Source organism: Lynx canadensis, chromosome B2 (assembly GCF_007474595.2).
Source record: "Lynx canadensis isolate LIC74 chromosome B2, mLynCan4.pri.v2, whole genome shotgun sequence".
NCBI lineage: Eukaryota > Metazoa > Chordata > Mammalia > Carnivora > Felidae > Lynx > Lynx canadensis.
Genome location: NC_044307.1, coordinates 65006709 through 65022540, shown reverse-complemented (window position 1 = coordinate 65022540; position 15832 = coordinate 65006709).

Below are 15832 nucleotides of genomic sequence, written 5' to 3'. Positions count from 1 at the left end.
TAACATGTTCAGAATCAGACGGTAATAGTAAGGAAAAATAACTAACATGTGTATGGTACTTTATCATATGTATGTCCCTCCTCAGAAGAACTCTATAAGGTATAGGTATCATAGTTTCCATTCACAGAGAAAATTGGCTCAGAGATCTGTCCATGCCAGTCTCCATCAAAAGGGCCCAAGACTCCCATCTTCTCACCTTGGCAGAAGCTTCAGCTGGTCTCAAGACAGTTCTCACATCTTTTGTGTTATAGCTTTGGCTTTAAACTTGAACCAGTTATTAACTTTCATCTATTTTATCACTTTTAAAGAGGAAAAATTTTTAAAGAGCTATGAACTTATAAATTTTGCAAAAGGGAGCCTGGGTGGCTCAGTCGGTTAAGCGTCCGACTTCGGCTCAGGTCATGATCTCACGGTTCGTGAGTTCAAGCCCCGCGTTGGGCTCTGTGCTGACAGCTCAGAGCCTGGAGCCTGCTTCACACTCTGTGTCTCCCTCTCTCTCTGCCCCTTCCCTGCTCATGCTGTGTCTCTCTCTGTCTCAAAAATAAATAAACATTAAAAAAAATTAAATTTTGCAAAAGAAAGATGCTGGATAATTTAAAATAAGGTATATTTTAAGAATCTCCTTATCAACGTTTTAAAAATTCAGCCAGTATATATTGAGTACCTACTATGTGAAAGACACATTATGGGCTGCTCCAGTAGACACAATAGTGATTGAGACAGAATCAAGGCCTTCAGGGAAGAGGCTCATGCAATCTTCTCTCCCTTCAAAGGATTACCTGCATAGAGAACTGTTCTTAAGAAATGTATGGCACTGTCTACATTACTCTTGAGATAAGAAAGCTACTACGTTTCACCCTTGTGTTAGGGATGCCGACCCCCAGCACAGTCAAAACTCCACGTATAATTTATGACTCCCTAAAACTTTACCAATAGCCTACTGGTTGACCAGAAGTCTTACTGATAATACAAACAAGCAATTAACACATATTTTATATATGTATTATATACTGTTTTATTACAGTACAGTAAGCTAGAGAAAAAGTTACTATGAAAATCATAAGGAAGAGAAAATACATTTACAATACTGTGCTGTATTTACCTAAAACAATCATATGTAAGTGAACTTGTGCTGCTCACACCTGTGTTGTTGAAGGGTTGGCTGTAATTCTTATGTCTGAAATGGATCGATTTCTTCTGAATATTTGTATTAAAGTATTCACATTCAAGAAAACTTTTAAAATACAGAAAAGTAGGGGGTATCTGGGTTGTTCAGTTAGTTAAATGTCAGACTCTTGACCTCAGTGCAGGTCATGAGTTCATTGGGCTCCCTGCTGGGCATGGAACTTACTTAAAAAAAAAAAAAAAGAAATACAGAAAAGTAGAAAGAAAAAAGTCACATGTATATTCTGCATTTTACCATGGTAATATTTATGTCATACATACGGTTTTTTTGTTGGCTTTTCTTTTACCTGATGGGGTAGATAATGTTCTGTATCATTGTATAGCTTTGTAAACATGTTTTAATGATTATGTAATTTTAGAAAGAGTCGGTTTCTATGTGTGTCAATAATCTGGCTATTCTATGGCAATTACTGATGTTATTTTATACAAAATGATTAATAAAGTCTCTAACCTGGGCTACTACTAAGAAATACTTTCTAAAGGTATTTGAAAAAAATAATGAACCAAGTAGCAGATTACTTTCAAATCTTTCTTTAAGAGCATCAAAATAATTTTATTTACTTAAAATTGAAATGTCAACTATGTGTAGTTTGACCTACATTAGAAATGGATTTTTTGAAATTGTGAAATGTATAAACATATATTTTTAATAATTATTTTTGAGAGAGATAAAGAGAGGGCGAGCAGGGGAGGGGCAGAGAAAGAGGGAAATACAGCATCCAAAGCAGGCTCCAGGCTCTGAGCTGTCAGCACAGGGCTCAACACAGGGCTCAAACCCACGAACCATGAGATCATGACCTGAGCCGAAGTTGGATACTTAACCTACTGAGCTGCCCAGGTGCCCCAAACAGAAATATTTTTTGAATACAGTTTCCTTTAGAGAATTGTGTTCTTCTGAAATCATTTCTCATTACTCTGAAGGTAAAGTATTAATCATGCTGAATTTTTACTATTGGAGGGAATTTAATCTTACAGCTTTAAGAAAAACAAGAACTTCTGAATTCTGCCATGTGATTATTACAATGAAATTTATCTTAAATTCACCTTAATGGCCCTTTAGAAATATGATTTTATGTTTCAACAGGACTAGGAAAGTATTCCTAGGTGAGAGTTGCCTTTTTTTTTTTTTTAAGGTTATTTATTTTTGAGAGAGAGAACATGGGGGAGGGGCCGAGAGAGAGGGAGAGAGAGGACCCAAAGTGGGCTCTGCACTGACAGAAGACAGCTTGATGTGGGGCTCAAACCCACAAACGCTGAGATCATGACCTGAAGCAAAGTCTGAGGCCTTAATCACTTGACTGAATGAGCCACCCAGGCACCCTGAGAGTTGCTCTTTGTGAAGAGTCTAATGGAAACCTGAAGTGGGGAAAAGCTGAGCCAGCAGGTTGTCAGAGGGATGCAGCCTAGGAACTGCTGCCAGTGATATGCCTGAGGGAAGGGAAGGAGAGGGGATGGGAGGAGTTGGATGGAAAGTCCCTTATTAGCCTGAAGGCTAGGATGCCCTGACCCTCTGGAATCCCCCTCCCTAGTGAGAAAGCCAGCCAGAGTTGGAGAGAGGCTGGGGCAGATGGAAGAGTAAGGTAATAATAACCAAAAAACTGATAAACTGGAAGAGTTCCTGACTGGAGAACCCTGGCCTAAACTGTAAATCAGTATTATTTTAAAGGAGATTTTGGCAAATGAATAAATACATGTTGGTGAATGAGTGAATGAATTGTTTTATCACCAAAAGATCTGGATATTTGTTTCTACTCTTAAAGTATTTTTTTCATTAATTTTTATGCCCAATTTACAGTGCAAACACAATTTTTATTGAATTTTCACTGTCTCATATTTATTCAAACTAACACCTTCCCCAACTGCACAAATGATTTAGAAGAGCTTACAATAGGCAAAATATCAGAATAGGAAAGTGAGTGTATGATTCCAGCTCTCCAATCCTAGTGTTCCCATCTGTGTGATGATGATAGTAAATGTTTCATCATACCATGGCAGGGATAAAATGAGATCATGCATAAACATTGCTTGGCATACAACAAAAATGATGTATGTATTAAAGTTAAGGCTATAAACTTGATACATACAGTTTATTAAGCTTAATTCTCTATTTCTCACTACCATTTTATTAGAGATTGTTAATTGAGCCAAAAATACTTACATTAATATCTAGAGTAGAAGAGATTTTATTCTTTGTAACTGTAAGCCCTATACTATCCAAGATACTGCTTTTCTTCCTAGAATTTGAGTTTCTTAATCTTGCATGTATGCACAATCCATGGAAAAATGTTCCCAGTAAATTCCTACAGCCTCCATCCATTTTCAACAGGCAATGAGTGGGTAGGTCTATATTTCTATTAATTACCAAAAAAAGCAAGGAAAAGTTCAACATCATTGTCATTAGCAAGAAATAAAATGAGATTTGGGGTGCTTGGGTGGCTTAGTCAGGTAAGCATCCCACTCTTCTTTTGACTCAGGTCATGATCCTGGGGTTGTGCAATCAAGCCCCACATCGGTCTCTGCTCTGAGGGTGGAGTATGCTTGGGATTCTCTCTCTCTCCCTCTGCCCCTCTCCCTGACTCATGCACTCTTTCTCTCTCTAAAATTAAAAAAAAAAGAAATATAATAATTAGAAGACTGAATTAGGCTAACAACAGTGTGGACTACTAAGTATAAATAGAAGAAAGTGAAGATGAATTTCGAAGGGACAATTTTGTACAAAAGTTGTACATTTATTTTACTTCCATTTCAGATCACTTCTATGTGTGCTTTCTATGAAAGGAAACAGAAGCTACTTGTGTTTTTTGTCTGTAGGTGGGTTTTCTGAAGGAAAGGATAGAGGCCAAATTCCAATACTGTTGACACAGTTGCCTGGGACTTTGGCCTCCAGAGAGATGGTACGTGGAAGGATGCAGAGCACAACCTGGACTCTAGTCCCTATGGTGGCATGAAGCACCCATTCCTTGGGTGCCGCTGTAAACCTTCAGAGGCTAGAGCAGGTGGAGGTTAGATGGACACAGAGGAGATACATGGAACCAGAGGGAAAAGCCTCACCTATATGTCCCTTTGCATTTCCATGGCCAAGGGAGAGTCCTAGTATATATAAATAAGTTGACCAGTAAAGCAGTGATACTCCCACCACCTGCTGATAAGTGCCTAAAACCTCACCATTCAAATATAGGCCATTTAATTTAAAAACTCTGATATGTTAAAATCCAGAGAATTGTGTGTATTAGCAGAAGGAGGTAATGGAGCTTGAGTGGCTATAATATTTTAAGCTGTTCTAAGTTGTGCACAGCTTAGGAAAATGTGTGATTATAGAATCAATAAGAGGGCTCAAGACTGAATGGTTTAGGGTAGCTAAGAAAAAAAATTTATTTTTTTAATTCAAATCCAAGTTAGTTAACATATTGTGTAGTAATGGTTTCAGGACTGAAACTTAGTGATTCGTCACTTACATATAACACCCAGTGCATATAACACCCAAATGCACTCCTTAATGCCCATTCCCCATTTAGCCCATCCCCCACCCAACGCCCTGCCATCAACCCACAGTTTGTTCTTTATATGTAAGTGTCTTGTATGGTTTGTCCACCTCTCTGTTTTTCTCTCATTTTTACTTCCCTTCCCCTACATTCATCTGTTTTGTTTCTTAAATTCCACATGAGTGAAATCATATTTGTCTTTCTCTAATTTCGTTTAGCATACATAATACACTAATTCTGCCCACGTTGTTGCAAATGGCAAGATTTATTCTTTTTGATCGCTGAGTAATATTCCATTGTGTGTATGTACCACATCTTCTTTATTTGTCAGTCGATGGACATTTGGGCTCTTTCCATACTTTGGCGAATGTCCATAGTGCTGCTATAAACATTGGAGTTGCATGTGCCCCTCCAAATCAGCATTTTTGTATCCTTTGAATAAATACCTTGTAGTGCAATTGCTGGGTCATAGGGAAGAAAAAATTTTAAACTTTTAACTGGGACCAGTCCTAAACTATCCACCACCAGGAGGACTTAATCCTTCAAAGAGTTAAAACTAATATGAGGAACACTATAAAAACTGACTAGGATATAGACATCCAGAATTGCACTTTTGGGTGTGGAGACTCTTAGGAACCTTATCTACTGGGGCTAGAGCACCCAGCGTTCCTATCATTTTGAACTAAGTTGTTTTCTGTGAACATTTCTAGTGTTATAAAAGACAGTATGTAGGATCTCATGTATTGGACACAATTGAGTCTTATTCTGCCATATTTGTGTTTAATTCATGATTTTTTAATTGGATTTACTGGTACTATTTCTCAAATAGTGACAAGAGTTTTTTGTCTCAAGCAAATTTATTTAGTTACATCTTTCTAGGTTAGTAGTTCTCTGCCAAGAAAATACGGCAAAATCATTTGATAGCTTTTGCAAAATACACACACTCAGACCTTCCCCTTCTGAATAACAATTGCAAAACGGATGGGGCAAGAGGTAGTGCAGGTATGTGGTGTTAGAAGAAGCTATCCTGATAATTCCATTGCCAGCTTCTCATTTTGAAAATTGCTGTTCTAATGGAACCAATACTGTTCAATTACCAGAAAACAAGCAAAGAGTTTAACATTGAATCTCACTTAAACTTGGCAAAATTGTTCAGTATCTTGTTGGAATAAATCCACTTTACCTTCCATGTAGATTTCATCTAGCTAGTGTCTTGCTAAAAAGGAAGTCCATGTATACAGGCAGTGAAATATACTGTGTTGATGCTTGTTAAATACCCTTCCATTTATGTACACCTGTAACTGAAATTTTATTGTCTTCCATGCTCTGGAGGATTTTTTGTATTTATTCATAAGAGTTCTGAGCAAAAGGCTGGATTTTCAAAGTTGTGCTAAGGTTTAATATCTGTTTAACATGTTCATTGAATTGTTATTTGAGGTTATTTGCCTAATATGTGCTAGTCACCATTTTTAGTTTGTAGGTTAAAGTTATTATTTAAAAGTGGTAAAATTCCAAGACAAGTATGGGCTCTGTCACTTTGACAAAAATTTATGAAGTAAAAATATTTTCTTTTGGTACACAGTTACTGTTATACAATGTCTTCACAGGGTGTAAAGGCTTGGTATTTATCTGTTTTAATTACAGAGTACAGAGTATGGTGCCAGAGTACGGTTAGTATTTGTGACTAACTTAAAAGAAGTGAGTGTCTTGGTGAGAAGTTCACAAGGTTGGTAGCTATAGCTGAGTTTGGTGAACTGACTAGAGCTCCAGTCAGCGATGGTATATGTGAATGCCAAGTACTAAGAATTTCAGGAATGTAGAATTGCACAGCACTGATAAAGTTTGCTTTGTTCCCCTATGTGACTTGACCCATTGAGAAAACGTGGTTCCCTAGGAAGTTTTAATAGTTCAAAGTCCTTAGTTAATAAAGAAAAAGGGCTCAACATAATTCAGCTTGTTTTCACCTGCTGCCTCAAAGATTAACTTTCTTAACCTTAATGGGATAGAGTTACCCTTTGCTTTGAGAAAGTAATTTATGGAGCTCTTCACATTTGTTAGTTTCAGTAAACATGACACTGTTTGTGTGGATTTTGTTTTGGTTTTGGGTTTGGTGTCCCAAACTACTAAGACTTTTGCAACCTGAGAATCTTATGGTAACTTCTTCTAAAAAAATCTCAGGGAAAGGCACACCCACTGTTCTGTATTAACTTAATCTTTCACTAGACTAGGAAGCGTTTCGAATTCCTTCAGGAGAGTAGTGACCGATAGAGTTTAACCTTCAGTTTTCCTCATTTATTTTCATAAGAGAATGGGAGTGGAATTCAAAACATTCAAATTTGGAGTTAATGTGCGTCACTCTGTTGCGAGTGATAGGTGCTGTGTTTTTCCAGTGGGAAACTTTGATCCACAAACTGATCTATGCCTGTTATAGACCTCATTATTACTTTCTACTTTTCTCCTGATTGTTGCATACTCTTTCAAAAACCAGCTGACTATACAAGTTGTCTCTGGGAGCAGATTTCAGAGCAAGAGTGGTATATAAAAGCATGTAAGTCTCTTTTTTTTTAATCAGAATTTATAATGTTTGAAATAGACCTTTTATATTTTCATTGAGAGTCTAAGTTCGCTTAAGTGTAGTATTTAATGTTAATGTGTACTTTATGTTGTTAACATAATTTAATTTCTCTGTTTGGTCATTTTCACTCAAAGAGGGATTTTAAATTGCATAATACGAATTGGAGCCCTATTAAGTAATTCTGCCTTGTTTATTTCTTAGCTAACAATAATGGATGAAAGCAATTTGCATATATTTTCTTAGTCTGTCACAAAATCCTACAGGAACTTGGTAGATGATTAACAGACATGAAGCTTTTTGTTTTAATATTGAGACATTTTCTAGAATATTTCTGCATTGGAATGAGAGTTGAGTCACATACACAATTACTTCTTGTGCATCTTAGAAACACCTGCTAGGAACCAGTATGCAGGTTAACAAAACAGAAAGAAGGTATATCCCTCTTGACAGTGAGCGACTGTAAACATCCTCGACTGGAAGCTGTGAAGCCACAGATGGGCTTTCAGTCGGATGTTTGCAGCTGCCTACTGCCTCAGACTTCAAGGAGCAATTATCTTGTTAACTAAAACTGAATACCTTGCTTTCTTTTTGATTCATTTTTACAGAGCTTGGGTGAAAATGGTATGAATTAAATGACTTTTAAACTATCTCTTTGCATCTTCAGAGGACTTCAGCGGGGCAGGAGGAGAGGTGCTCTGTGTATTGAATTTGCAATATCAAAAAAGAAAGGGAAAGAAAAGAAAAGAGACAAAGTATTCCTGAGAGAAGTGAGGGAATGTTTTATAGTATTCCTGTTCTAAAAAAAAAAAAAAGTGTACTAGGGCAATAGTTCACAAATCACTCTAAACAGTGATTTTTCCTGCTGTTTAGATGTAATTTCAAAATATGTGTTTTTTAGAGCCATTCACAAACATTTCTATGAATGAAACCTAAATTATTTGAAAACAGAAAAAAGCAAAGCCCAGAGTTAATTCCTTTCACATTATTAATTAAGCTTATTTCCTCATAGGTTCAGACTTTAAGTAATAAAGTAGTTTTCAGTTTAAAAAAGTACCTAAGATAAACCAATCTTTGAAAAATCTACTTTGTTTTATGTAATAGCACATATCTCTTAAAAGTGATACATGCATCAAATGCTACCCTAACTATATGAAGGCATCCTAATACTTTTGAAAGAATCCTGTTATGGACCTCTGTGAAGGATCCAACAACTTGTATTTTTCGTAAATCTATGTCTTATGGCAGATTTTTTAAAATATGAGACACTTAAATAGTAGAAATGAGATACATAAAAGGAGGTGAAAATGGCATCCTTTGTCCTCTAAAACACTGTATTTTCTAAACATGCATTGTTGTCATTAATGTAGAATTTATAGTTATTGTTTCCTATTTAATACTCACTGATGATGTCAGTAAGAGGTGATACTGAAACAGTGTGACCACTATTTAAATTTTGTCCAGGCTACAGTTGAACATTCTCATTAGCTGAGATGGAAGGAGCATGTATAGAAGTGCCTTTAAATTTCTCTCATACATAAAGCCATCAAGTGAAAACCTCAATTAGTCATGCTGGGCCATGAGAGGTTAGTAGGCTGTCACTGGGAGGGATGAAGGCTTTCCATCTGCTAGGCCCTGAGGTCTGGAATTAAGAATGTGGCTTGTTTTTTAATAGGTAAACTTAAAACACTGAGAGCAGGTAACTCAGCTGTGTCCCGGGGAACTTAACCACATTTCCTAGGTAAATAATGATAGGTTTGGAGAAATGAGTAAACTTTTCCTAGTTCTTTGACCTTCACTTTCTTTAGATTCTCCTCCTATGTTATTTCATATCCCTGACCTTGCCTCATTGCCCTCTAAATTTTCCATTTCCCACCTATTTAGTTATTTGCCTCATTTAAGTGATTACATGTTAGAATATTTTAGTTTGTAAAAATCACAACTTTCTCAAATACTCTTAAAGAAATATAAATCTCCAGAAAATATGCTGGATAGTTTTGAAATTAATATCTGTAATATTTTATGTCTCAGGCCCCATATTTCACTAGGAAAAATCTAAAATGCTATTTTAAAATAATTCAAAAGTATCCTGTTTATATTTGGAATAAGATCTGGATGCAATTTTTTTATTTCACAAAAATATCCAACTTTAAAAATTTACAGTGTTAGATATCTACAACTACATAGACAGTTATTTGCACTTAAGTAGGATAAATTAATATTGAGCATAAATTAGAAACTGTTGCTAATTGCTTTCATGTGGTTTTCCTTCTTTATAAAAATTTTTAAAATTTTATGTTCATATCAGCATAGTAACATGTCATGTATGATTAGGACATAAAACTCTTGGAATGGGCCACCATAGGTCGGTTACTGAGAATAAAACATTGTTAAAATGTGTGCTAGATAAATATAACATGACTGTTGCTGTAAAGTTTATAATGTAAAACAAAAAATAGCACCACACTGAGTAATCATCATAACTATTGCATGTTTAATTTTTGTTTGTGATTTGCGAAAATAAAAATGGGTACATCATTAAAAGGGAGATTTCTATAGAAGGTGTAAGAGGTCCAAAAGTGGCACTGGTGACTCATTTAAATGATACTAATTTTCCCTGACCATAAAACTCTAATTTGAACCTGGACTCCATTTTGTAGTGATGCTACTCATAATATTACACATGTGTAAAATCTTTCCTCTGTTAAAGAATAACTAAAACCAGGGGTGAGGACAATGAGGGCAAAGGAAGCTACATAAGAATATAGTCTTAGTAGCTATACCTGTGAAACATATCCTTGCCCAAACACATGCTATCACAATTGCCTTGTTTTCTTTAAAACTGTAGCTAAATATTATGGTTGGGGTGTGGAGCGGAAATATCTTTCTTGAGTGGTGTCATTTGTGGTGGCTTAAAAATTATAATGTAAAGATACCAGTTGTTTTTCTGTATCAGAGTGCAACTGGAAGTTATTTTTCTTAATATTTAAAATGACACTGAATTCTTAAAGATGGTTCTTAGTGAACTGTTTTAGCAGTCTCACTACAGCAATGGAGAAAACTTTCTTCATATGGTACTATGTCAGAATAAATACTCTAGTTATAGAAAATATGGTTGATAGTATATGCTGTAGTTGTTTGTGTGCACTGACCAAGCTATTAAATCATTTAAGAGATTGGGTTTTTTATGATTATTGTTTTTCCCCTTCATTTTTACTCTTCTTAATGGCAAAAATCCAGTAAATAAAATGAAGAAAAAAATCTCATCCTCTGAATGTGCTTATTATTAGAAATAGTAGTCAGTGAATTAAGTATTCTTAACAGGCTTCTTCAGTTGTTACGCACGAACAAGTATCTCTCACTAATACACACTTCTTAAATCTTCAGTGTGGGGAAGGTGGTGGGCAAGTTAATGTTGCCAAGTGATACTTAATCTGCCTTTCCTAATTTGTATATCTAATTATTATATAAACTTAATGATGCAGTACTTTGAGAGTAGAGGCTTTTTAATGCAAATTAAAACAAAGTAGAATGGGGATTCATTCAGCATAAACACTAAATGTGAACTTACTGTCCCCAAAGGCTTCAGTGCCCTGCATGGTTAGAGAAATTAATGAATGAACTCCTTCAGGTACCTTAACAACTGAGCAAAATCAGAATCTCTCCACAGCTCTCATTTAAAAAATGACACCATGAGATCTCACATATGAGGAACCTTACTGGAAAGAGTGTTGGAAAATATAAAATGTTATGCAATGTGGTAATGTGTCATAAGCTTGTTATTCTCAATATGCTTCTTTGCAGAGACTGAACTACATTTCTGAATTTTGGATTTGGTGTTTTTCAGCTAAGGAGTTAAACTCTTGCAAAGAATAAATGTTGATGATACATACCAGTGAAGGAAAATGTATGTAAATAAATGTCTCATGCCATAAAAGAGTAGTACTTGCAGTCAAGATTCCCACAGTAGAAATACATTTATTTGCAGGATGTGTGATGTTAATGAATAGAAACTATTGTCCTGCTTAAATGATTTATTTGCACTGAGTGTTAAGTATGTTGAAATGAGTGCGAGAATTGGTAAAAGTTATAAATTCAAATATTCAGCTTAGAGGATTGATGTTTTGTACATAATACATCTTTCCAAGTGCCTATTAAGGAAATTATTTTGCTCAATTTCTTACTCTTTGTTATGTTAGATTAAAATTATTTTTGGAATTACAATCTTTCAACTATGGAATGCCCATCTGGAAAATCTAATTTTGAAACATTTATTCTCTTTCATATGCTTTCAGTAGCTTTCATGGCCATATAAGATATATAGTTTTCTTTTTCTAATTTTCATTCTACTCTCTTACCCAAGTAAATATGTATTTTGCTTAAAATAAGTTCTGACAGTCAAGCATTGAATAAGAAATTAGGAAATTTGCACACTGTTCATGGGAAGAATAATGTTCAGCTGTATCTTGACCCAATCATCTAATCTTCCTATAGTTTTGGGGCTGATTCTCTTGATTTCGTGAAACTTATTCCTAAATCTCTGAGTAGTTAAAATGAATCATCATGAATTATTAGAAATTCTAAAAATGTAAGGCTAATCAATTTAATCTAATCTATTAAATCTATTAAATTAACATAATAGCAATTTACTATATATATATGTATATATATAGTATAAAGAAGAATCCATTCAGGTGGTTGTTACAAATTCAGTGTGTGTGAATGTATATGATATGCTAATAGCTAATTAAAACAAGGTTTAAAATCGCTTTCAGTTTCTCACCTAACACCAGGACTAGTAGTAGGAAAAGTTATGGTTATGTTAAGGGTTAGAAAACAAGCTCCCAGGAGGCCGATGAGCAGTCCATGCCCTGAATCTTGGATGAGGTAGCTCACTTTTCCTGAAAAAGTATAAAACTCCTAGGGTTGACTCACACTTAACACTACTAATTATTTTTAAGTTAGGGAAGAATAGGAGAATACCCATGAAAACAGAAGGATTTTTTTCTTATGAAGAGCGATTAATCTGTATCTTAAATTAAGGTATTACGTAAGGGCTACTGTGCATAAATGCTGTACTGCCCCTCTTTTGGATCCTCTTCTGAAGGAGGTCTTTATGATTCGGCTCATGCCCCATCTTCTGCTGTCCCCAGCTTTTAAAGCTGAAGCCACATCGGAGTTCTGCAAAAACCTTGCTCTATTCCTTTGCATTCCAAGCCTTTGCCTCAGCTCTTGCCTCTGCATAGATTGAATACTCTTTTTTTCCTCACGTGTACCCCAAAACACATACAGCCACACACACATATGTGCATGCACACTCCTACTTTAGGTATCATACTTCATGTCATTTCTTCAAGGGAAGTCATTCCTTTCTCTTCAGGCCATGGGCTCCTTCTTTGTCCTGAGATAGGAATCATAAGAAGCAGTTCATCTTGTGAGATTCTGAGGGGAGATGTATTTCAAGCAGAGGGAACAAACAGTAAGTGCAAAGGAACAGAAGTTGGATCAGGCAAAAATTATAAAGTATTCTGGTTTGGAGTGAGCAAGATAGGGTCAGAGAAGTAAATAAGGGACAGACATTGTAGGGCCTTGTAGGCCATCTTGATGAGTTTGAATTTTACTGATAAGCATCAGATTAGTACTTGTTACTGTGAAAAGTTCTCTGAATTTTGGATTCAGTTTAACTAAATGATAGGACCTCAATCATGACCGACCCTATCAGAATGTGCTAATATAACTGCTTGCTTCAATAAATATTGAATACCTATTTGTATAAATAATCATGAATGTTAGGGGCTTAAGGATACAAAGTTGAAAAGGACTTGATTCCTGTGATTGCTAATAAGAGTGGGATGAGATAATGTCATGTGGACCAGAAACCCAAGATTATGTAAATTCTACCTGAGATTAGCTGCCCCTTACTGAAAAGATCTCACAGGAAATACATGCTAAAAGAAAAAAACAAACAATAATGTCACCAAGTAGAGCATCATCTTCGGCCCCAGTATGGAATACAAATGAACCAGGCTACACTGGGGAATCATTTATTTCACATTCCTTTAGCCTAGAGCACTCATATCAAGCAGTTCTATTTATGAGAGCTCTGAGTAACAGAGAGTGTCTGAGATGATGAAAGAGAAAAATAGGGACCCATCCCAGAGCATACCTTACCACTTACTCTTAGGAGGAAAAACAGCCACGAGGGAGTTTGTCCAAATGGGATAAAGACAATGCCATGCCATCGTGAACCTTCAGCTGAGCCCAAGAAAGTATCAGCAACATTCCTCCTGTTTGTGTATGTATCTGAGATAGGAGCAGGGGAGGAAGAAGGAGGAGGGCATGAAAGGGTACTAATATGCACCTATACTCTCCCCTCAAGCAATTTTTACTTAGGTGGAGTTGGTGAAATACACGTGACATTAGTAATAGCGGTGCATCGTGTCCTAAGTAGTGGTAATAATAGCGAAGTACTGGCTGACATTTATTGAGGGTGTGCTATTGCCAGGCATTGTTCTAGATGCTTTGTATTAACTCACAGTTTAGTCCTCACAATAGCCCCATGAAGGCGGGTGCTATCATAATTTTATAGATAAAAAAACTAAAGCACAAAGTGATTTGCTCAGGGTCATTTAGTAAGTGGCAGAGAACCTAAAATAAAAAATAAGAAGTGATGAAGGATTGTGGAAAGCATTTGAGCTATACTTTCCTCAAGTTGAGGACGTGAGGAAGTACAAGGGAGAGCGATGTTTGAGCGCAGGGAGCGTGCATGCCAGGAAGGTGCCTGGTCTGGCCAGATTGCTGCCTGATTGGCCCCCTTAGCAGGTCATGGGGAACCAGGAAGCCATGCAGTCAGAAACTGCTGGAATATTGTGGAAGTTTTGAATATGTGGCACAAAAATATCTCTTTAAGCTTATGGCAAGCTACACTTTTAAATCGTGTTGAATTATAGGATAAAGTTATTATGCAGAAATGTTTTGTTTCCCTTGAAAGCTAGAAAACAAGGGATGGCTCTCCCTGCATCTGTAAATAGGCTGCTGTTTTTCTTTCTTTTTGTAGTTGTAAAGAATCATTCATGCCAGCGTAGTTAATGAGCTTCCGCAGCTGTTAAATGAAATTATATATTCTGTTCAACTAGGGCCTTCTAATGCTGCCATTGTCTCCTGGCCATCTTGGTGTCTTCTCTAGCACCAGGATACTTCTAAATCACAATGGCCTGAGTTGTTCTTAGTCCAGGAGATTCTGAGGTCTGGGTCAGATAAGCCTGCAGAAAGAGAGGCTATTTTAGCAAAGGTAGTCATAATAGGATGTTATTTTTCTATATCACAGCTGCCCTCTTCAATAAGGACTGTGAGGAATGCTAGAAGGGAACTATTCACAATTGTCTAAAAAAGATTTTTAAAGCAAAATTCTTATCCATCAAATTATACACAGACACTAACTTTCGATCTTCCAAGTAGGGCACTTAACCAACTGCATAGATAGCTCTGGCTGAGGGATTTGACTGTGACTTGCTTCTTCTCTTCCTTCATGATGTTTCTTTGTTCCACACTTGTCAGAAGTGGAGCTTCCTGGTCAGGTCTTTTAGTATATGTTTGAAGATTTTCCAATCCCCCAGACTATTATTGCTCTAAATTTAGACTTTCACATCTAGTCTTCCTCAACTGTTTCTCTGAAATGCTCACTTTCCTCTTATGCACTCAAAAAATAATGTCACCTCCCCATGTGCCACCAGGAAGTCATTCCTCATTCTCATGCCACTGGGCTCCACTCTGGGTCTCTGATATGCAGCCTGCTGACCTCTCCTGGACTGTGCTCAGTGGGGGTCTTCGCCCTGCTGTGGTAGTGGGACTGGTTGTTCCAGATTGTGGCTAACTGTACAAGTTTCTCTCACTGTGCAGGATTTACAAAACTCCATTGCTTCTTCACAAATGCCCCTTTTTTCCAAACACCTAATTCTTTCTCCTTCTCCATTGAAAGATGTTTGGATTTCTTTCCACAATATATGGAATATATATATTTCTTTCCAAAATATATGGTATTATTGTACCATATATTTAACACTGGAAAAAATTATTTGCTAGGCAGTATTTGACCATCTACTGCATGAAAAACCTAGTCTATGGCTTCTGGGTTAGCATAAATAACTATTTAAAAGTTAATCCTGGTGAAATATTAATTTAACCAATTAGATGATACCTAAGAGTTGAGCAAAGGAGAACCAGTGAATGAGCATAGGAAACAAAGATACATATGAATAGATGCATGCAGACATATGGCAGCTACATATACTTTCCATTTCTTTGCCTTCCTGACTCTTATAAGGCCATTCCATAGGTGGTCAGCCGTTTGTTATTTACTCATTTGAGCTGTTTGCATAATAGGTGTCATTAATCTAATTGCGTTAATCTGATCATCAATTATGTCCATCTGCTCCTAACACCACGGCAATATGTACATTCTCTTATAAGCTCTTGTGCATGTCTTCACTTTTATTGAAGAGGAAATTTATTTCAATTAAAAGTGACGAAAATATTTTTGAAGAGGAAAAACATTGATTAATGAAAAGAGAAAGCCATGAGAGCTTTTCATGCC